We start from the raw sequence: 24,670 nt of genomic DNA, 5'->3' as shown, positions 1-24,670 counted from the left end.
CCCTGGTCAAGTCACCAGGTTATCGCAGGGCTGACACATAGAGACAAACAACCATTCACACTCACATTCACACCTACGGTCAATTTAGAGCCACCAATTAACCTTACCTGCATGTCTTTGGACTGTGGGGGAAACCGGAGCACCCGGAGGAAACCCACACAGACATGGGGAGAACATGTAAACTCCACACAGAAAGGCCCACATCAGCCACTGGCCTCAAACCCAGAACCTTCTTGCTGTGAGGCGACAGTGCTAACCACTACACTACCATGCCACCCGAAGCACAACATCTCATCTCATTATCTCTAGCCGCTTTATCCTTCTACAGGGTCGCAGGCAAGCTGGAGCCTATCCCAGCTGACTATGGGCAAAAGGCGGGGTACACCCTGGACAAGTCACCAGGTCATCACAGGGCTGACACATAGACACAGACAACCATTCACACTCACACCTACGGTCAATTTAGAGTCACCAGTTAACCTAACCTGCATGTCTTTGGACTGTGGGGGAAACTGGAGCACCCGGAGGAAACCCACGCGGACACGGGGAGAACATGCAAACTCCACACAGAAAGGCCCTCGCCGGCCCCGGGGCTCGAACCCAGGACCTTCTCGCTGTGAGGCGACAGCGCTAACCACTACACCACCGTGCCACCCAAGCACAACATCATTACGATAATTTTTTTTTGCTCATTGATTTCACCTCTCATTCCCGCCTCCCATTCCCTCTCATGTACACAGTACCACACACTCAATTTTCTCCAGTGGCCAGTGGAGAGTTAGAGTTAGAATTTGGGTTAGCATTACCAAGGATTGCCATGACATCAATTTCAAGCAATGGGGCAGGATGTTTATTAAGGGCAATGCTTTACTTTGTTATTTAGATATACACCGATCAGCTTGCCTGTGTTTTTACATGCACCTTGTATCAGTTCTATGGACAGTCCCCAATACCTCTTTACTCCACCTCAATCTGTTTGGAAGGTAAAGCATTACTAGAATAAACACTGGAAGAGCTTTTACAAGTTTTGACACCTTTCTGTTTTAACCAACATTAACATTTTCAGCAGTTTCTGCTACAGTAGCTCTTCTGTGGGATTGGACCATATGGGCTAGCCTTTGTGCCTCATGCAAATCAATAAGCCTTCGACACCCATGACCCTGTCGCCAGTTCACCGGTTGTCCTTCCTTGGACCACTTTTGGTAAGTACTAACCACTACATACCAGGAACACCCCATAAGATATACCATTTTGGAGATGCTCAGACCCAGTCATCTAACCATCACAATTTGGCCCTTGTCAAAGTCACTCAGATCCTTACGCTTGCCCATTTTTCCTCCTTCTAACACATCAACTTCAAGAGCTGACTGTTCTCTTGCTGCCGAATATATCCCACCCCTTGACAGCTGCCACTGTAATGAGATAATCAATGTAATTCATTTCACCTGTCAGTGGTCATAATGTTATGGCAGATCGGCATAGGTGATAAAAGTATTTATCACTTGTTTTAACCTCACAAGAAGATAAATATTGACCTAGTATTATGTTAACATTGTTTGGGAGGAGACCTAAATACTCTATGTAGTTTCCTTCATCTCATTATTGGAATTAACATCTCATCTCATCTCATTATCTCTAGCCGCTTTATCCTTCTACAGGGTCGCAGGCAAGCTGGAGCCTATCCCAGCTGACTACGGGCGAAAGGCGGGGTACACCCTGGACAAGTCGCCAAGTCATCACAGGGCTGACACATAGACACAGACAACCATTCACACTCACACCTACGGTCAATTTAGAGTCACCAGTTAACCTAACCTGCATGTCTTTGGACTGTGGGGGAAACCGGAGCACCCGGAGGAAACCCACGCGGACACGGGGAGAACATGCAAACTCCACACAGAAAGGCCCTCGCCGGCCACGGGGCTCGAACCCGGACCTTCTTGCTGTGAGGCGACAGCGCTAACCACTACACCACCGTGCCGCCCTGGAATTAACATTTCATAGATAAAATAACAATTTCACAAGTGGTTAATCATATAATTCAAGTACTCTTCTTGGAACAGTGGTGTGGTTTTTCCAAGTGGACTACTCAGCTAATTAATTGCCAAGTTATTGCATTCCAGGCATTTAACAGATGTTCTTATCCAGAGCAACATACAACGAGCACACACACACACACACACACACACACACACACACACACACACACACACACACACTCAGCACCTAGGGAGCAAGTTGGGGCTTAGGGGCCTTGCTTAAGGGCATGGATTTTCCTGCTGATCCACTGAATCGAACCAGCGACCCTTTGGTCTGACGCTGCTTCTGTAACTTATAAATTAACTTATAACACAAGTTATAACATATAAACACATACAATTCAGCTCATACTGATTTACCACTGCAAGAATGGTCAAGAGTGACTACGCTGTCCTGTTTTGCTTTGTAATGAGTTCCTGTGAGCTTTTCAGCTACCCATGTTGGCTAGGAAGCTAGCAATATTAGCTAGTTAGCCAACCATTCAAACAGTTCAGTTTTTCTCCAGATTGTGTTTCCATACATGCCTAGAAGCAATGTCTCTGATTTCTCATTTCAGTGTAATCCCCTTCACTCGTGATAAATATCTTCCTCTTAAGCTCTTCCATTGTTTATTCTTGTCATGCTTCCCTTTCCAAACAGACTAAGGTGGTGTTTACATTAGACCGTATCCGTCTCGTTTTCGTCGCGGATGCACTGTCCATGCACATTAAAACGCCGGGAAATGACTCCACAGGCGGAACAACTTGAATCCGCCGGGGCCCACGTATTCAACCCAGTTCGTATCTGATCCGGTGCTGTGTAAACATTGAGGAATGAGGAAATGCTGTGCTGAGCTCTAGCTGACGTCGTCATTGGACAACGTCACTGTGACATCCACCTTCCTGATTCGCTGGCGTTGGGATCACACACAGCGGCTCAGTCCCGAATCACTGCTCGTGCGCTTCACTCGCGCGCTCTGTGAGCTGCGCAGGGCCGGAGTGCGCACCCTCCAGAGGGCACTCGCTGTTCAGGGCGGAGTGATTTGGAGCGCAGGAGGAAGCACTGAGCCGCACTGAGGTTTATTTACACATTTCAACTTATTTACCTCCTTCAGGCGCTTAAACTCAGTGAGAACATGAACATCACAGCCAGGTGTGTTTATCTGCTGGAGCAGGTGTTCGCTTGCCATCCTTCCACTTGCAAGTGGTGAGTGACTTGCGCATGCCCGATATGCACTGGGATCATGTGACGTGCCGTCTAATTAGTCATGTGATTAGTGTATCCGTGTATTGGCGTTGCTGTGTGCACGCGAATCGTGTATTGGCGTTGCTGTGTGCACACGAATCGTTCTAAAAACGTTAATCTGATGATCCGCTGATATGGTCTAATGTAAACACCACCTAAGTTGGAGGTGGAGTAAAGCAGTATTGGGGACTGTCCCTAGAACTGACACAAGGTGCATGTAAACACACAAGCCGTCCGACATGGACTGAAGTTTTCCAAACAGGTTTTCTCAGCCACACACTAGAGTTGTGCTGATGCCATTGCTTAAACAATGTTTTTGATCATGTTTTACATATTTTCAATGTTATATGTACTAGAAAGAAATATAAAAACATGACAAGGGCACATTTAAGCATATTTATTACTGAATAGTTTTAATATTTTGAGAGTCACAATGCTAAAAAGAAAACATAATTCTAGACAGCAGCATAGATTTATTTCAAACCTGACATTAACTTTGTTTACTTGAAGTGATGCAGTTATAAATGTTGGGACTAAAATGTGACCTTTCAAAATGGATTCTATTAAGGCATAAAACTTCCAGTTTCTGACTGCACAAATAAAAGAAAAAGGCAACCATCATGACATAATTTAGGACAAATGTGAAATAAATCATTCACGAAATAATGGATAATCAAATTATTGTGAACATTTTTGAAATGCACTAGTATTAGCCCACGTTTCATTAACCTGCTTAATGTGCAATTTGAAAGTGCAAACTAAAATGCAAATAATGGAAATGTGTGAATTTAAAAAAGAAAAGCCTCTCAAATATCATAAAAAACTTTTTATGTTCACATGAGGTGGATGACTCGATGAAGCAATATTTTGCAAAACTGACAGGGAAACATTTTTTCCGCATTTAAGTCACATGACATGGCGAGCAAATGGAAGCACTCTGTTTCTGTAAAAAGAGTGCTCTCAAAGAATTAACATAAGAGGAGAAACCCCGGCTTTAATCACATAGCATCACTCAGTGGAAACACAAACCATTCACGATTGTGTTGAGTCGAAATGTTGAAAATATGGCTCCTATTTTGCACAAAGCTGTAATGGAAACCTGGTTATTGTCATTTATTAGCAATGAGCTCTTCATGATCAGTGAGCAATACCACTTGCATGTGAAGTAAAGAAAAAAAATAAATCAAAGAACCAAAGTGAAACCACTGTGATATAATTTATCAAAAGTTGAAAAGCTTCAATTAAAAAAAAAATGAGTATGTAGTGGATCAGTTGCAGCTATGTGGGTGGTTTCTAATGCAAAAAATTCTCATTTATAACACCTGATCTGAAAGAGATGCCATTGACTTTTGAATGCAGGCTGTTTAAAAACAGGCACTCAGTATATCATAGATGGTTACACAAAAGCACTACATAATTGAAGTGTCAGGATGATAAATCAGTGATGTGTTAAGAGGACGTGGTTCAACAAAGACAAACACAAATACTAGCAGGGGTGGAGGTAAATGAGTAAACATCTTGTATCAGTCATGAGCAGTGAAGTGCTTGCTCCACACGTAGGAGCGGATCTATGAATAATTCCATTTTTATCATGGAAGGTGGTGAGGTGTGTGATGCATTAGGTGAGGTATCGTTTATTTGGAGCCCTCCATCACAGGTATGGATGAAGGGGCCTGAGATGATAAAGCAGCTGTTTGTTAAGTCCAAGATCTGGAAAATAAGGAAGGTCCTACTGAGGAGAAGCAAGAAATACACATTCTGCAGGTGGCACAGGATTAAACATTATTCAGCATGATATATAAGAGCATGCATATCAACGAGCCTTCATTCAGGAAAAAAGACAAATCCTTGCCCACACAGGTCATGTGGCTTTCTGTTCCAGGAACTTTTGCAGCTACAGATAATGAGTGTGCCTGTTGCGGTTCCTCACTGGGTCCCCCTGTCTATTCCCTCCTGCTAAACAAAGGCTTTTCTGTTCATAGTGAAGTAGAAATATGAGTAAGAATAAGTACATTGCACCATTCTTCTGAAAGATAAAAAGCTTTTACACTTTAATTATGTCCTCCTTGGAGCTCAATGCATTTGATTACTGCTGAATACAAAGGTGAGCGCTTCTTAAAGGCTGCTTCGGGAAGATAAAATGTTGTAACGTTTGTGAAATAAAGTGTTAATTTGCAAAGACACTATAGTGTGAGCATGCTAGTTCTTGCTTTTGAAGTGCACCGTTTCCTTGCCAGTCACGCTTAAAAGACTTGTATGAGTGGCAACAAGTTCGAGAAAAGCAGCTCATCATCACTTAAATGTAAAAACATGAACATTTGTTCCAGTCAGCAATAGTGTGTATAAGCCAGAATGCCCATGTTGGCAAATATCACTTAAGTGAGCCTTTTCTGCTCACCATGGCTGGAAAGAGTGATTATATGAGTTATTATATCATTCCTAGCAGCTCAGACCAATCTGGCCATTTCCTCTGACCTCTCTTATCAACAAGGTTGGTTTGTTTCCACCCACAGAACTGTCGGTCACTCAGTGTTTTTTGTTTTTCACACCATTCTGTGTAAACTCTAGAGACTGTTGTGTGTGAAAACCCCAGGAGATCAGCAGTTTCTGAAATACTTAAACCAGTCCATCTGGCTCAAACCAACACCCGTGCCACAGTGAAAGTCACACTTTGAGATCACAATTTTTCTCATTCTGATGTTTGAAGTGAACATTAACTGAAGCTCTTGATTTGTATCTGCATGATTTGATGCATTGTGCTGCTGTCAGGGGATTGGCTGATTAGAGAACTGCATAAAACTGTAGGTGGATGGGTGTGCCTAATAAAGTGGCCAGTGAGTGTATATCAAACCTTGTAATCTTAACCTTGCCTTTGCCCAAAAGGAGCAACTTGATGATTGTCATGGAGTTTAATTTCCCTCAGTTAAGTGACAATTTGATGCGTGACAAAAAGGCTACGATCATGAAGTGCACTAAAAGGTCCATGCAGACTGACTGTCAATACATAGGATTAAAGGCTGTTACATGAAATCTAGGTATGAAAAATATTCCTTTACTGAAAAGACAATTTCTCTGAGGAAAATGGTGTGTTTTCCAGTACCACGCAATCATGAAGGCGCTTACCCAAGTACTTAGCAGTCATTGTTAGACATCTTAAGTTACAAAGGTAACTATGGATCTGTGAGACCGAGGGATGACCGTCACTACGAGCTAAAAAAGGAATGATCACCTTCGTTCTGCCTATCACTGAGACCATATGTCAACAAAGTCATGTCCATGACCTCCGGAAGCAGAACGACTTGCGTTATAAATAGCAGAGATTGCTCCTGGTTCAGTCTCCTACCTTGAGCGCCTCAGGATGGTCCAAGCGACAAGGATAGTGACGGTCATCCCTCGGTCTCACAGATCCATAGTTACCTTCGTAACTTACGATCTGTTTCGACCTCGCTCTGACAGTCACTACGGTCTAAAAAAGGGATGACACATACCAAAAGAGTCGTGAGGAACCCAGAATTAATCATTAGAACCTTGTTCGGTCATGGACATGAGGGCAGCATCGCTGATCGGAGCTGGGCGAGTTATGTCCACCCTGTAAAATCTGGTAAAAGTGCATGGCGTAGCCCATGAAGCCGCTGCACAGATATCGCCTGCTGTCACACCCCTAAGGGCAGCCCAAGACGTAGCTACACTTCTGGTAGAGTGAGCCCTCGTACCTGAAGGGACCGGTATCCCCTGAGCCCTGTAAGTGTGGGAGATAACCTCCACCAGCCAATGAGACAGCCTCTGTTTGGAAAGCGGCAGCCCGCGCTTCGCCGCCCCATAACAGACAAAAAGTTGAGAGTGCGTTCTCCTCAAGGACTGTGTACAGGCCAGATAAGCCCTCAAGGCCCTGACTGGGCACAAAGTGAGCAACTTGTCCTGCTCTGCCTGCGAGGCAGAGGAAGGCTGGAATTGGGACACCTCCAGAACCTGGTTGATGGACTGCTGATTAAGAACCTTTGGCAGAAAAGCTGGATTTGGCCAAAGCAACATGCCAGTGCCTCCTGCCCGCCACCTTAGACAGTTGTCGCTAATGGAGAGAGCACACAGCTCTCTGACCCGCTTTGCAGAACAGAGTGCCAAGAGAAAAGCAGTCTTAAGAGACAAAGATCGCAAATCTGCATCTGAAATAGGCTCATACGGACCTTCAGTGAGTGATGTTAAGACTGTGGGCAGATCCCAGCTCGGCGCCCACAAGGTGCGACCTGGACGCAACCTGCTGGCTCCCTTCAAGAACTGGCCAATCAAAGGATGCCTACCCAGGGGTCTGTTGTCTGCGCCCTGGTGAAAGGCTGAAATGGCAGAAGCATAGACCTTTATTGTACTGACTGCCTTGCCTTGATCCAAATGGGACTGCAAGAAGCGTAAAACATGTGGCACAGGGCAATCTGCTGGCTCAAGACCCATGCTGGCACACCAATCTGAAAAGATCCTCCATCTGAGTGCATAGCAAGCTCTAGTAGATGGAGCCCTGGTGTTATCGAGTGTCTCTTGAACAGACTTGTCTAGCCACTCAGTGATGGACTCTGCAGGGGCCAAACCCATAGACGTAGGGCACCTGGGTTCGGATACCAGATCCGCCCGTTCGCCTGTGACAGAAGATCCACTCTGCATGGTAACTGCCATGGCTGACCCTGCAGCAGCCGGAGCAGGTCTGGGAACCAAGGCCCCGACGGCCACCGTGGAGCAACCAGCAGGACTGAGTGTTGGCCCTCTCCGATCCTCCGGAGGACCTGAGCTATGAGAGGTAGTGGAGGAAAAGCATACAACAAGCTTGTTGGCCATTCTTGTGACAGAGCATCCAGGCCCAGACTGCCCCCCTGCCCTGTGAGGGAGTACCATTCCGGGTAGTGTGTTGTCTCTCGCTGACGCAAAGAGATCCACTTGTGCAACACCATACCGCATCCAGATCTGGCTGATGACGTCCATGTTCAGTCTCCATTCTCCCAGGAGTGGCCCCGTCCTGGAGAGAATGTCGGCTGCTCTGTTCTCCACACTTGGGATGTGCACTGCCTTCAGTGAAGAGAGTCGTGGCCATGCCCATGTCAGCAACTCCTCCGCCACCTGGAGGCACCGCCAGGACCTCATGACCCCTTAGTGATTCACATAATACACAGCCAAGGTGCTGTCTGTTCTCACAAGAACATGTTGGTATTGCAACACCGGCAGGAATCTTCGAAGAGCGAGATGGATGGCCTTCAGTTCGAGGACATTTTATGTGCTCCAACATCCATGGGGGTTGCCACATGCCCCTCACCGACCGTCCTTCCCAGACAGTTCCCCAGCCTGTCAAGGACGCGTCCATCGAGATGACCTGTCTCCTGTGGGGAAGGCCCCCCAGTGGGACACCTCGGAGCAGGAACTCCCAGTCCCTCCAAGGACATAGAGCTTGGATGCAAGCCCGAGACACACACAGCCTCACCTGCCTGTCATCTTTCGGATGGAGATGGAAAGCGTTGAACCAACACTGCAGGGGGCGTGCCCTCAGCAGGCCAAGAGGAATTACTGCTGCTGCTGCGGCCATCAAACCCAGCAGCTTCTGGACTCTGTGAGCCGTAACAAGACTTCCCAAGCAGAAATACTTCAGCATTTCAATCAAGCTGTCCACTCCCCATGGAGTGAGAGACGCCATCATGCTGATTGAGTCAAGGAAGATGCCAAGGAATTCCACCTGTTGGCGGGGTTGCAGGTTGCTCTTCTTGTGGTTGACAGTGAAGCCCACGGATTGGATGTGGGCCAGAACTGTGTCTGTGTCGCGCACTACCTGCTCTCGGGAGGGGGCACAGATGAGCCAATTGTCCAGGTAGGGTAGGATTTTCAGACCTCGAGCCTGGAGGGGGGACAGCACGGCTGACACCACGTGAGTAAAAACCCTTGGGGCCAGGGAAAGGCCAAAAGGAAGGACCTGGAACTGGAATGCCCTGCCCTGGAAGGCAAAGTGCAGGAAGGGCCTGTGTTCTGGGCAGACTGGGATGTGGAAATATGTGTCCTTTAGGTCCAGAGATGTGAACCACTCCCCCTGCCGGATGGACTGCATCACCACTCTTGTGTGGACCATCTTGAAAGGCAGCACCTTGAGATATCAGTTCAAGGGCCTGAGGTCGAGAACAGGGCAATGACCTCCATATTTTTTGGGAACAATAAAATACTTGGAGTAGAATCCAGTGAGCTGTGCGCTGGGTGGTACTTCTGAGATGGCCTCTTTTAGAAGTAACTCTTGAACCTCCTTGATGAGTACGGACATCAAAGCTGGGTCTTTTACAGATGTTGCCCTGACCCCTGAAAACGTAGGGGGTCGCCGTCGGAATTGCGATCGGTAGCCGCGAGCCACCATAGCCACAACCCAAGGGTCTGGCGCAATCTTCTCCCAGGAGGTCCATGACAGCTGGGAAGGACAATCGACAGGCGACCCAAGACTCCTATGCAGGACTGCCGCCGTGGTCTGCACCCCTGCCTGTGCCCCACTGCAGTCCTCTTCTTCCCCTGGGTTGGGGATTTGGGGCCATACTTTGGTCGGGTGCATGAAATCGCCAGTTCCGTGGGGCCACCGGGTCGTTGCCCGTCGGCAGAGGCCGAGTGGGCTGCCGCAGCCTATACCTACCCATAGGCACCCGGCTGGCAGTTGAAGCCGACTTAAAGCACACATGCTGGACAGCTTCCCTAGATGCCGCAGTCCGCTCAGCGCAATCAAGCACCTCCTGGGATCCTGGGTGAAAGACATGCCCAGGTGCCATGGGGAGGCTCAGCAGCTCCTGCTTGATGGCTTCTGACAGGGAGGTTTGCACCAGCCAAACCTGTCTGCGGCACAGCACCACAGAGGCCATAGCGTCCCCCACGTCTTGTGTCAGCTGGGAGTGGGAATAAAGAGCTGCATCCGCCAGGGCCCTGGAGTCCTGATCATCTGGGGTCAGTGTCTTCCGTAGAGCCACCAGGGTGATGGCTAGAGCATTACCCATTCAGGCTGCTCGTGCCGATGCATTAAAAGAGTGAGTGGCCAGGCAGTCTGTCTTGGCGCACTCCTTACGAGCACAACGTGGATTGGGGGATATGCGGGCAAGGCCCAGGGATGTCAATGCGGCCATTGATGGCTCAACTGGTGGCATGTCCCCCAGTCCAGTCTCAACCGGGTAACCAGCTGTTGCCAGCTGGCGGCAGCCTGCATGAAACCGGGGGCGTTGTGACGACTTACCCCATATTGACTTGAGCATTGCTGCATAATCATCTGCCACAGGTATAGGAGGTGGTGGGGTAGTGTGAGAGACGCCCTCCCAAACTCCTCCCAAAGGAGCCGGGGCAGGTGCAGGTACCGTGACACCAGGGAGCTGACAGGGGCCTCTTCCATTCCCGTGGAGCCGTCACCCGGCTCTGCAGAGCCAGAATGCTGGTCTCCCCCAAGGCCATCCCTACCTGTTGTGTTGTCCGTCGCTGTGTGGGGAGCGTAAAGGGATAGCACATCCATATCGCCCCACCCATCCTCCTCACCATAGCTCTCAGGCCTGAATGAGAGGGTACCCCCCTGGCCCAGGGCCAGGGAAGTAGACGACAAGCCCTGGTGACCTTCCAGCCTGTCCATCCTCTGTGACAGAGCCTGGAGAACCGAGAGGATCTGGAGCGACTCTGTGTTACCACTCTCCATCACCGTAGCTGAGACAGGGCACTTAGCAGGTCTGGGCACCTCTCTTTGGGCAGGCCTGTGGGGGGACTCCCGCTGCCGGTCACGTGAATGCTTGCATTTGTGCTTACTGGAGAGGGACGGCTGGTCGGGGGAGAGTCGCCTCTCTCTCCGGCTCTCGTGCACATGGCCGCCTACCTGGCTGGCCCAGCACTGTCTTTCCCCCCGGAGAGGTCGCAGGCCACGCTGCAGGGGTTGTCCACATCCTCCAGCACGTGGGCAGCTCCAAGGCACATTGGACACTCCCTGTGCCCATCTCTGGAACTCATTGAGGCCCTGCAAATCCTGCAGTAGTGGGAAGCCATCGTAGCCACACAGAGGCCTAGGCGGTCTGAAGTCTGGAGTCCTCCTTGAGTAGTCCACCAAGGTATTATGGTGGCCTGCACCAGCGCGCGAATGCACTTAGCGGGCACACACTAGACCCACCAGCTGCGAACAGGGGTATAGGGCATGGCAGAGGAGGGCAACGCAGAAGAGCACTGTCACAGCCTGCACCTGAATGCACCAGATGAAAATAGGAAAAGCACAGCCCACAGTATCATGATGGCCCACACCAGTGCACGAATGCACTTAGCAGGCGTACACTAGCCCCACCAGCTGTGAACAGTGGTATAGGGGATGCCACAGGGTCACAGTGGTGGCCTGCACTAGCGTACGAATGTACTTAGCGGGCACACACTAGCCCCACCAGCTGCGAACAGGGGTATAGGGCGTGGCAAAGAAGGGCGTCACCAAGGAGCACTGTCGTGGCCTGCACCTGGATGCACCTGATGGAAACAGGAAAAACACAGCACACAATATTATGATGGCCCGCACCAGCGCACAAATGCACTTAGCGGGCGCACACTAGCCCCACCAGCTGCAGACAGGGGTATAGGGTTTGGCACGGGAACATTGCTGAGGCCTGCACAGCATGCAAACGCACCTAGCAGGCTACACCAGTGAACAACAACAACAACAACAAAAAGGCACAACACAATAGCAGGTGCACACCAAAACACAGTATGAAACTCAAATAACAAATCCACTTACCGTGGCGATATAGGACAATTCAAACAAATATAGCGCTAGGTGGGCTGTGACAGTAGCCTGACAGGCTCACACGATTTCTGGCTGCGACAACAGCAGTAAAAAACACAGAAAATAGGTATTATGGCGGCCCACACCAGTGCGCGAATGCACTTAGTGGGCTCGCACTAAGCCCACGGCTGCAAACAGCGGTATAGGCACACAGTGGTAACAAACTCAGATTACCCAGAAATCTAGCGCATATAACGTCAAGCAAAAAGGATACCTGAAAAAACAAGTTTACAGCCTACCGGCAAATTAAGCTAAGCACATAGCTCAGAAATACACAAACCACAACAATCCTTGGGGACACAAGGCACCCATACCACGCAGGTAACGAATTAGTGGAATGTGAAGCAAAGAAATCAGGATTTCTTACCTTACGGGTCTCTTACTTACGGTCTCGTACGACGCGATCAAGGTGAGAGACTGAACCGGGAGCAATCTCTGCTATTTATAACATAAGTCATTCTGCTTCCGGAGGTCATGGACATGACTTTGCTGACATACAGTGGTGCTTGAAAGTTTGTGAACCCTTTAGAATTTTCTATATTTCTGCATAAATATGACCTAAAACATCATCAGATTTTCACGCAAGTCCTAAAAGTAGATAAAGAGAACCCAGTGAAACAAATGAGACAAAAATATTATACTTGGTCATTTATTTATTGAGAAAAATGATCCAATATTACATATCTGTGAGTGGCAAAAGTATGTGAACCTCTAGGATTAGCAGTTAATTTGAAGGTGAAATTAGAGTCAGGTGTTTTCAATCAATGGGATGACAATCAGGTGTGAGTGGGCACCCTGTTTTATTTAAAGAACAGTCAAACAAAGTTCAAAGATCAAAGTCTGATCTTCATAACACATGTTTGTGGAAGTGTATCATGGCACCAACAAAAGAGATTTCTGGGGACCTCAGAAAAAGCGTTGTTGATGCTCACTGGGCTGGAAAAGGTTACAAAACCATCTCTAAAGAGTTTGGACTCCACCAATCCACAGTCAGACAGATTGTGTACAAATGGAGGAAATTCAAGACCATTGCTACCCTCCCCATGAGTGGTCAACCAACAAAGATCACTCTGAGAGCAAGGTGTGTAATAGTCGGCGAGGTCACAAAGGACCCCAGGGTAACTTCTAAGCAACTGAAGGCCTCTCTCACATTGGCTAATGTTAATGTTCATGAGTCCACCATCAGGAGAACACTGAACAACAATGATGTGCATGGCAAGGTTGCAAGGAGAAAGCCACTGCTCTCCAAAAATAACATTGCTGTTCGTCTGCAGTTTGCTAAAGATCACGTGGACAAGCCAGAAGGCTATTGGAAAAATGTTTAGTGAACGGATGAGACCAAAATAGAAAATTTTGGTTTAAATGAGAAGCATTATGTTTAGAGAAAGGAAAACACTGCATTCCAGCATAAGAACCTTATCCCATCTGTGAAACATGGTGGTGGTAGTATCATGGTTTGGGCCTGTTTTGCTGGATCTGGGCCAGGACGGCTTGCCATCATTGATGGAACAATGAATTCTGAATTATACCAGCGAATTCTAAAGGAAAATGTCAGGACATCTGTCCATGAACTGAATCTCAAGAGAAGGTGGGTCATGTAGCAAGATAACGACCCTTAGCACACAAGTCATTCTACCAAAGAATGGTTAAAGAAGAATAAAGTTAATGTTTTGGAATGGCCAAGTCAAAGTCCTGACCTTAATCCAATCGAAATGTTGTGGAAGGACCTGAAGTGAGCAGTTCATGTGAGGAAACCCACCAACATCCCAGAGTTGAAGCTGTTCTGTTCCGTACGGAGGAATGGGCTAAAATTCCTCCAAGCCGGTGTGCAGGACTGATCAACAGTTACTGGAAACGTTTAGTTGCAGTTATTGCTGCACAAGGGGGTCACACCAGATACTGAAAGCAAAGGTTCACATACTTTTGCCACTCACAGATATGTAATATTGGATCATTTTCCTCAATAATTAAATGACCAAGTATAATATTTTTGTCTCATTTGTTTAACTAGGTTCTCTTTATCTACTTTTAGGACTTGTGTGAAAATCTGATGATGTTTTAGGTCATATTTATGCAGAAATATAGAAAATTCTAAAGGGTTCACAAACTTTCAAGCACCACTGTATGGTCTGGGTGATAGGCAGAACGAAGGTGATCATTCCTTTTTTAGACCGTAGTGACAGAGCGAGGTCGAAACAGATCATACGTTTTCCTTGATGTTTTCTTTCATATCACTATTTTGCTACTTCCACTTTTTGTAAGCTATTCATAATTTTTCACCACAGTTCATTTCATTGCAAGTGTTAAAAAAGAAACATGGAAACAGTGTAACACTGGTAATATTATAATTGAAAAGCAGAATGAAACTTGTCCCTGATGCCTGTATCTGAATGTAAACAAGGTATAATTTTGCTAATCCAGTTAAGGCTTTGTACCAGATCTTCCACCAAGGTCTTCCTGTGTGACTGCAGTACTAAACGCTTATAAAGGTGCAATTACCATATCTTGTGCACATCATCAAGAAGGTTGCTTTATCATGTAAATTATGAGCTTCTTTAGTAAATCTACCCAAGCAATCTACTGTACAGCTGCACAAACTCGCATGCAAATTAAGCATTTCAGACAAAAGTGGATTTGTAAAGACCTCCAGTGTCGAGCTATATAGAATCCAGTTCGGCAAAACTTCTTCACAGAACGTCTTCACAGAATGTTCATACAAGTTGTGAATAAAAAGTAATAACCATGATTCATCATGAATAAGCCTCGATTTCCAGAGCACTGTATAGTATATAATAAAAGCCTGAATGAACCTGCATCTAAAGGCACGTCAAAACTGAATAGATAGAGAAGTTATTTACAAAGTAAATAGCCTCCATCTTCCCTGCCAGGCACATTCATGCAATGTGGCTAGAGCTTAGGGTTTCTAGCTGATTGCAATCGACTCCTCTGAAGTGGCAAGAACAATAAACTCTAATGATAGGGCCATCTCCAAAATATTGTGTATAGTAGAGGAATACAGATTAACTCTACATATTCAAGGCCTCGGTGTATGCCAGACACTTTCCTCAATTTCTACAGTCCTGTTAACCATGTTGTCTCCTTATTGATGAGGCATACAGTATCTTCCCCAATATCTTCATTAAACCATACTTGAGCCTGGCGGTGGGAGGAGAAATAATTTCACAACTCTCTATCTCTGCTTTCCATTCCCTAATACCAGAAGACGGTGGCACAGTGGTGCAAGTGCACTGCTACCTCACAGCAAGAAGGTTCTGGGTTCGAGCCCAGTGGCCGACGGGGGTCTTTCTGTGTGGAGTTTGTATGTTTTCCCAGTGTCTGCATGGGTTTGCTCCAGTTTCCCCCACAGTCCAAAGACATAGGGTTAGGTTAACTGGCTACTCTAAATTCTCCATAGTGTGTGTGTGTGTGTGTGTGTGTGTGTGTGTGTGTGTGTGTGTGTGTGTGTGTGTGTGTGTGTGAAAGATTAAGAGGAGAAAACCTCTATAATAATCCAGTAGAAAGCAACAGGAAACCACTACTGTAATTCTTCCCTAGAGGCTTTGATGGCTGAAGCTGTCAGAATGGTCACGTCACTGCAGTGACACACAAACTGGCAACCATAGTGGAGCAACTGAGAAATTACTCCAGACTGACATAAATAAAGGGAATCCAAAACTAGCTTTATACTGGGTCAATGAAATTGATGCCGACCCAGGGACTGTCATAACTGCGCATTCCTGATTTATCAGCCAGGCAAATTGAGAACCAGATGATCATTCACTGCATGCTGTGAAGTATGTTGAAACAGCAACATTAATCAAGCTTGTGCAATTCTATAATGCACTGTCTTACTGACTCAGTACTGGGTCACTCTCGGTGAAAACAAAGAAACTTGTTACTTCAATTTAACAACCCAGAAATCTCACTGTCACTAACACCGTCTTGGTGTGGAAGCTTTTCAACTGCTATAAGAAATGATAAGGTGATAGCAAAGCATGTCTACAAATCATCACTTCCTCCAGAAGTGAACCAATAAAGGTGTCATTTGATGTTCAGTTCAAGCACAGCGGCTCTCGAGCATCAGCCAGCCATAAATAGGAGAGTTCTGTAGGAGAGGGGAGGAGACTAAATCCTCTTACAGCATTGCAAGCAGAGCGTGCTGTGCATTTAAAGAAGAACCTACTTTGCTTTCTGCTTTCATCTCAACTCTTCCATCCATCTTCAAGACCTTTCTTAAAGATCCAGCTCATGTAGCCCTTAACAGACCACAGTTACTTTTAATGGGCAATTCTGAACTCAGCAAACAGTATTCAGTTCAATATTCTGGAGATTTTTTTTTCTATATTGAGAATGTAAATAATGAGTTTAAACTGTATTCTTTGGGTAAAGCATATAAGCTTAGAAAAACTAAAAATTAATAAATGGCAGAAAAGTGTTTGTGCTATTGTCACAAGTTCAAGGGTAGCATGGTGGTGTAGTGGTTAGCACTGTCTCCTCACAGCAAGAAGGTTCTGGGTTCAAGCCCAGTGGCTGACAGGGGCCTTTCTGTGTGGAGTTTGCATGTTCTCCCCATGTCTGTGTGGGTTTCCTGTGGGTGCTCCGGTTTCCCCCACAGTTCAGAGACATGCACTTAGGTTAACATTGGGCGGCCTTGGGCTGAAGTACCCTTGAGCAAGGTACCTAACCCCTAACTGCTCCCCAGGTGCTCCCACTGCTCTGGATGTGTGTGTGCGCGTGTGTTCACTGCTTCAGATGGATTAAATACAGAGGATGAATTTCACTGTTCTTGAGTGTGCATGTGACAAATAAAGGCTTCTTCTTCAAATCCCAATGATGCCACAGGTATTCTTGGCCAGGAGCCCAAGACAGCAAAATTGGCTATGCTTTCAGGAAGGGGGGGTGACAAACTCACTACACTGTCAATCTCAGCAACACGAACCAATCATGGGCATTTGTGAGCTCATGCACGCAGAAATGGGTGGACAGTGCTCCCCTCTGGGTGTGTTATGTCACCCAGTGACATTGCTTGAGCAGTGGTTCAAAAAGATGCAGTCATTTGGCTTGACATGTCTTGGCGTACGCATGTGATAGCATTTGTCCTCCCTGGTTGGTAGTTGTTGTGTGATGAGTAGACAAAACTGGGGGTGGGGTGTGAGTAAATTAGGGAGAAGGGAAAAAATCAAAAAAGGGGGGAAAATATATGGTGTTATTAAATTGAGATTTTGCTTTAATAATCCATATGTTGTTGGGTTTTTTTTCTGAAATATTACAGTGCGGGGCGGCACGGTGGTATAGTGGTTAGCGCTGTCGCCTCACAGCAAGAAGGTCCTGGGTTCGAGCCCCGGGGCCGGCGAGGGCCTTTCTGTGTGGAGTTTGCATGTTCTCCCCGTGTCCGCGTGGGTTTCCTCCGGGTGCTCCGGTTTCCCCCACAGTCCAAAGACATGCAGGTTAGGTTAACTGGTGACTCTAAATTGACCGTAGGTGTGAATGTGAGTGTGAATGGTTGTCTGTGTCTATGTGTCAGCCCTGTGATGACCTGGCGACTTGTCCAGGGTGTACCCCGCCTTTCGCCCGTAGTCAGCTGGGATAGGCTCCAGCTTGCCTGCGACCCTGTAGAAGGATAAAGCGGCTAGAGATAATGAGATGAGATGAGAATGAGATATTATAGTGCCTTGAAAAAGTATTCATACCCCTTGAACTTTTTCACATTTTTCCACCTTACAACCACAAACTTAAGTTTTTTATTGAGATTTTATGTGATAGACCAACACAGAGTAGCACATAATTGTGAAGTGAAATGAAAATGATAAACGGTCTTCAAAATTTTAAACAAATAAAAATCTGAAAAATGTGGTGTGCATTAGTATTCAGCCCCCTGTACTCTGATACCTCTAAATACAATCTAGTGCAATCAATTGCCTTCAGAAGTCATCTAATTAGTTAATAGAGTCCTACTGTGTGTAATTTACTCTCAGCATAAATACACTTGTTCTGTGAAGGCCTCAGTGGTTTGTTAGAGAACACTGAAGAACAAACAGCATCATGAAGACCAAAGAACTCACCAGACAGGTCAGGGATAAAGTTCTGGAGAAGTTTAAAGCAGGGTTAGGTTATAAAAAAATATCCCAAGCTCTGAACATCTCAAGAAGCACTGTTCAATCCATCATTCAAAAATGGAAAAAGTATGGCACAACTGCAAACCTACCAAGACATGGCCGTCCACCTAAACTGACAGAGCGAGCAAGGAGAGCACTGGTCAGAGAAGCAGCCAAGAGGCCCATGATCACTCTGGAGGAGCTGCAGAAATCCACAGCTCAGGTGGGAGAATCTGTGCACAAGACAACTATAAGTTGTACACTCCACAAATCTGGCCTTTTTGGAAGAGTGGCAAGAAGAAAGCCATTGTTGAAAGACAGGCATAAGAAGTCCCGTTTGCAGTTTGTCAGAAGCCATGTAGGGGACACAGCAAACATGTGGAAGAAGGTGCTTTTGTCAGATGAGACCAAAGTTGAACTTTTTGGCCTAAATGCAAAGCGCTATGTGTGGCGGAAAACTAACACTGCTCATCACCCTGCACACACCATCCCCACTGTGAAACATGGTGGTGGCAGCATCATGCTATGGGGATGCTTTTCTTCAGTAGGGACAGGAAAACTGGTCAGAGTTGATGGGAAGATGGATGGAGCTAAATACAGGGCAATCCTGGAAGAAAACCTGTTGGAGGCTGCAAAAGACTTGAGACTGGGAAGGAGATTCACCTTCCAGCAAGACAATGACCCTAAACATACAGCCAGAGCTACAATGGAATGGTTTAGATCAAAGAATATTCATGTCTTAGAATGGCCCAGTCAAAGTCCAGACCTAAATCCCATTGAGCATCTGTGGCAAGACTTGAAAATTGCTGTTCACAGACGCTCTCCATCCAATCTGGCTGAGCTTGAGCTATTTTGCAAAGAAGAATGGGCAAAAATTTCAGTGTCTAGATGTGCAAAGCTGGTAGAGACATACCACAAAAGACTTCCAGCTGTAATTGCAGCAAAAGGTGGCTCTACAAAGTATTGACGCAGGGGGGCTGACTACTAATGCACACCACATTTTTCAGATTTTTATTTGTTTAAAATTTTGAAGACCATTTATCATTTTCATTTCACTTCACAACTATGTGCTACTCTATCACATAAAATCTCATTAAAAAACTTAAGTTCGTGGTTGTAAGGTGGAAAAATGTGAAAAAGTTCAAGGGGTATGAATACTTTTTCAAGGCACTGTACTATTCACTGTTTCTTCTAAGCCCTGCAATGACCTGGTGACTTGTCCAGAGTGTACCCCACCTCTTGCCCATAGTCAGCTGGGATAGGCTCCAGCTTGCCTGCGACCCTGTACAGTACAGGATAAGCGGCTACAGATGGATTGATGGATGGATGTTTCTTCCAGTACCTCATGAATTTTGTCTTTTTTTTTCAAAATAAACACTTATTTCAAATTTGATTCTTGCAAAAAAAAAAAGTTGGGACAGTAAAGCATTTGACAGTTTATAATATCGCCCCATTCTTTCTGCAAACAAATCTTAAGATGTGCAACAGTAAGTGGTCATCAATGTCATAGTTTTAGTTTCAAAATTCTCCACACATTCTCTATTGGGGACAGAGGGAACAGGCACCATCTTCTTCCACAGCCATGCTTTTGTAATGTGTGCAGATTTTTGTTTTGCATTGTCTTGTCGAAAAATTCCTGGAAAAAATGTTGTCTTGAAAGCAGGATATGTTGCTCCAACATACATGTTTCCAGTGTGTGATGGTCCATCCCAGATGCCTCCAAGTTCAAAGAAGTCAAAAAGCGCACACAGAAAAACCACAGTTAACATAAGGCTTCCTTTTAAAGTTTTAACGGGCATTTATGGATGTAACTTTGTAGTGTAGTGCTAAATAAAAGGTTTGTCAAAGTAATCCCAAGCCCATGTGGTTATATCAGCTATAGATGAATGACGGCTCTTGATGCAGTGCCATCTGAGGGATCGACGATCATGGGTCTTCAGATTAGGCTTGCACACTTGCCCTTTACGCACCAAAATTCCTCCCTATTTTTTGAACCATTTAATGATATTATGCACCATAGAGAATGAAATATCCAAATCCCTTCATATCTTCCTTTGAGGAACATTATTTTTAAACATTTCAATAATTTTCTCATGTATTTGTTGACAAACTGTAGATCCTCAGCCCATCTTTACTCCTCAAAGACTTGGCCTTTACGGCATACTGATTTTGTACCAAATCATGATTATAGTCACCTGTTGACATCACCTGTTTCAAATCACATCATTATATAATTGTTTTACCTCATCACTAGCCCTAAATTGTCCCCATCCCAACTTTTTCTGGAATGTGTTGCAGGTCTGAAACACAGGAATGGATGTAAGTTAACAAATGAAATGAAGTTGACCAACAAAACATGGAATATCTTGGCTTCATTCTGTCTGCAATGAAACACATTCATTCATTCATTCATTCATTCATTCATTATCTCTAGCCGCTTTATCCTTCTACAGGGTCGCAGGCAAGCTGGAGCCTATCCCAGCTGACTACGGGCGAAAGGCGGGGTACACCCTGGACAAGTCGCCAGGTCATCACAGGGCCAATGAAACACAAGTCAAAGTAAATTTAGAAATCACTGCCTTCTTTTTTGATTTGCATTTTCCATACCATCTTAACTTTTTCTGATTTGGGATTGTTTTACATTCAAATGTGTCAGAATATCAGTTATGCCCAAAATAAAAAAAAATAAAAAATTACATGCTTGTCTAATAAAGACAACATAAAATCCGCTCATTTAGGTACTTTTTTCAAGCATTAATTTCACCACAGTTTAGTTTCATAAATCTTCCAAAGTAGCCTGATCATCATAACATCTCTTCCATTTTTTTTTTTCTGACTGCAGAGCCACAGAGGCACAGTTTTACAACAGCAGTTTCAGGCCAGTGGCATTCAGCCACTGAAATTGCTGACAATTTGGTTTATTTTATCTGTTAGCCTAATCAACATTTTAGTCATTTAAGGTTTAGGGTTTGGGTTTGGATAAGGTTAGGGTTAGGTTAGGGCAATGCTATCCCTTCTTAAATGGTAATAGGCATGACAACACATATAATCAATACAAATGCTCTCTGTTTACATGGCACAATTGTATTAACTAGCAGGTTCACATGATGTCCTACTATGCATGCGTTCAGTGCCACTTGTCTGAAACTGCTGTTGTAAATCTGCATCTCTGCAGTTCAACCCTTTTCAATGAGCTTGGGAATTTAATCCCACACACTTCCATGCTGATGTCGATGTCGTAAAAGCTATGTGCATGTGAATAAAAATAATTTAATAAATTAAATTAAAGTAGCAAGAAGTGTATAGTCTAATGTAATGGAGTATAAGTACATTTTCCATCCATCCATCCATTAGCTATTCTGCTTATCCATCAATGTCACGGAGGAAGCTGGAGCCAATCCCAGATGACTTCAGGCCAGATATGGGGTGTACCCTGGACAGGTTGCCAATCTATGACAGGGCTTAGAAATACATTTTTTAAATTGTGAGTGAGAGTGAAAAGTATTATGCATTAAAACTTCTCATATACTTACAATTTATTGGAAAAAGTTACTTAAGTGTATCTAACAGTGTAAACATAATGTGTTACTACCCACCTCTGATGATGAGTCATCCTCACCATGGCAGTGACTCCAAACAAGGAGCGTTATAGTGTTATATGTGGTGCTGGTATGAATTATTTGAAGTAGGTTAGGTTACACAAGTTGTTAAGTAATGAATTCCATTATCATAATTGGTTTGAAGATATACATTGCCAGACTGATTATTAGTGACAAAAAAGTGGGAGTAGTTCAACCATTGCTGGAAATAAATTCTGCATTGTCTATTTCCAGGGTCTTGTTTGGCTGATCGCTGTTTTCATGTGCATTTACAGAGAAACTCCAATGAAAGCTCAGGATTACTTCCAGTTGGGAGCATGCTGTGCAAGAAAAAAAAAAAAAAAAACTGTGTTCCTGCTTCCTGCTGGTGTCTTGGTTTCTGTTCTTTTGCTTCTGTTGAACTCCAATCTTAGGAGACACCCTTTGGACTTTTCATCTTATCAGATGATTCTGTTTGTTCTATCTCCTGGACATTTTAACCCATATACCTTGAAGCAATACACAAAATGTTCACAGACAGTCTACAAGCCTGAGCTTTCCTACCTTCATAACTACCGACCTCCCAGGCACATTTTTCAACCATGAAGGAACCTCAACCTCACAAATTTGCTGTTACTTGTTACTTTGGAGGAGTTAACTAGCTTTCTTTACTGCAGGTGTGGTGAAATTGACAGTAAGCTGGTTATAGACTGTTCTCTGTGCACACAGGTCAGTATGGAGTCATGGACTCTCAGATCTCAGGGAAGTCCAAATCCCTGAATAATTTGACACTGGAGCACACAGAGATGATGCTTCAGAAAGTAATAGTAGTTGTGTAATTTTGCTTAAATAAGAATAATAATTACAAAAAAAGACGACTAAAATTATATTCGCTTGTTTATTTTTGATCTGTGCTGACGTGGAATTTGAAATGAAGTTGAATGTATTATTAATAGCAAATCATTTACTAGGTAATATTACCTAGCTACAGCCCTTTATCTAAAATTTTACCCTCATCATTCTGGAAATATCACAATTTATGACATACATAACCATCTGGACTTCTTTCCATCAGATCAGTCTACTCTTGACCTCAATGCACTGAAAGACACCTCTCATCTCATGCACTCAAACATGTAAGAAAACTGAACTTATTGTTCACTCTCAAGCCTACTCAGCCCACATGCTTCCCGATAGACCGGTCATGAATGCTGTTCATGAGTTTCCTCTGTAATAAATGAAACTGATCATAGACCCAAAAGTCCTTCAGCCATACTTGGCTGCAATTTCTAGTTCCACTGATTATTGTAATGAGTATTACAATAATCAGCGGAACTAGAAACTGCTGCCAAGTGAGGCTGAAGGAGTTCTTAGCTTCTTTGAAGATAAAATCTGCAAGCTATATCAGCACTTCCGAACTGCCTTCCCTTCACTCAATTACAGTGATACCCTCTATAAATCCCCTGACAAACTCTTGACAGCTTTCTCTCTTTCTGAGCCAAGAGTTATCTCTGATCTCATTTCTAAATCAAATCCATCGTCCTTCTTGCCCAATCCTGCCCCTAGTCCCCACCACTGTAATTGTCTCTCTATCATCTCCCCACCCATCTGTCATCTCATTAACGTATCACTTCCTTCTGATAATGTTCCTTCTGCTCCTTAAACCACTGCCGTTACCCCCATTCTTAAGAAACTTGATCTTGACCCTGCCTAATGAAAGAGTTACTGCCCCATTTCTCATATAGCTGTCTTTGCTAGATTGTTTAAAAGTATATTAATAAGACAGTTATCCAGTGGATATGAAAATCCTACGCACCCCTGTTTTGTGTGTGGTTTTTGTGATGTAAAATGTAATTAATGTCAGATTATTAATGTCTGATTCTTTTTCACCTTTAATGCGATATAGCAACTAACAAATCTAAGTGAAAACCAAAGAGAAATGTTTTAGGAAAAGAAAAGAGACAGCTGAGGATCTTCAGTTTGTCAACAAATGCATGAGAAAATGACTGACATTTAAAAACAATGTTCCTCAAAGAAAGATAGGAAGGGATTTGGATATTTGACCCTCTGTGGTGGTTAATATCACTAAATGATTCAAGGAATCTGGAGGAATCTTGATGTGCAAAGGGTAAGGGCATAACCCTAAGCTGAACACCTATGATCTCCGATCCCTCAGACGGCACTGCATCAAGAACCATTTACTTCTCTTGGCTCAGAATCATCTAGGATGGACCATCGCACAGTGGAAACATGTACTGTGGTCAGATGAATCAGTATTCCAGGTCTTTTTTTGGAAGAAATTGATGCCATGTGCTCTGGACCAAAGTCGAAAAGGACCATCCAGACTGTTACCTGCAACAAGTCCAAAAGCCAGAGTCCGTCATGGTATGCGGTTGTGTCAGTGAACTTGGCAAAGGTAACTTACACTTCTGTGTTGGCAGCATTAATGCAGAAAAGTGCATTGAGATTTTGGAGCAACATGTGCTGCCTTCAAGACGTCATATTTTCCAGGGATATTTCAACAAGACAATGCAAAACCACATTCTGCACACATTATAAAGGCATGGCTGCAGAAGAAGAGAGTGTCTGTCCCCTCTGTCCCCAATAGAGAATGTGTAGAGAATTTTGAAATGAAAAATATGACAACGTCGACCACGTACTGTTGCACAACTTAAGACCTGTTTGCAGGAAGAATGGGACAAAATAACACCTGAAACGTTTCATCACTTGGTATCTTCAGTCCCTAAACATCTTTTAAATGTTGTGAGGAGGAATAACAACATTATAAAGTGGTAAATGCTCTATTGTCCCAACTTTTTTATGTGTTTATTTTGGAATAAATAAATAAATAAATAAAATTCATGATGTAAAACATCTAATAATGTGCTGTTGTACTGTTTTGAGTGCAGTACAGGTCAAAGATTATTTACAAATCATGGTTT

Source organism: Neoarius graeffei, chromosome 16 (genome assembly GCF_027579695.1).
Source record: "Neoarius graeffei isolate fNeoGra1 chromosome 16, fNeoGra1.pri, whole genome shotgun sequence".
In the NCBI taxonomy this organism is placed as follows: Eukaryota; Metazoa; Chordata; class Actinopteri; order Siluriformes; family Ariidae; genus Neoarius; species Neoarius graeffei.
The sequence above is the reverse complement of the archived record's forward strand: the minus strand, read 5'-3'. Positions refer to the sequence as shown.